At 29.4% G+C, this 272-nt stretch overlaps 1 protein-coding gene across 3 annotated transcripts in view; it reads left to right on the forward strand.

Moving 5' to 3' along the window:
* LOC116707340 (uncharacterized) overlaps positions 1 to 272 on the forward strand; it is a 217,341-nt gene that overhangs the window by 214,975 nt on the left and 2,094 nt on the right. The window lies entirely within an intron of this gene.

The raw sequence follows: 272 nt of genomic DNA on the forward strand, positions 1-272 counted from the left end.
TTGCACTATTTTGGCTTTTTTAGAAATAAGAAAAACGCACAGACATATCTGTAGAAATCCATTCATATAAAATCCATTTTATAAGTAATTTTCTTCCAGATTTATTCTGTTTTAAGTTGAGACATGTGGCTAGGATACTATTTTAGTATATAGCCCATGTAATATGTTTACAGTAGTGCTTTTTATTAATTTTACAGATGATTTACTTGGACAGAAATAGAAATTCTCTGTTCTAACCTTTTTAACTCTGTCAGTAAGGCCTAGTGTCACAA

The sequence above is a fragment of the Etheostoma spectabile genome, chromosome 19 (assembly GCF_008692095.1).
Source record: "Etheostoma spectabile isolate EspeVRDwgs_2016 chromosome 19, UIUC_Espe_1.0, whole genome shotgun sequence".
NCBI lineage: Eukaryota > Metazoa > Chordata > Actinopteri > Perciformes > Percidae > Etheostoma > Etheostoma spectabile.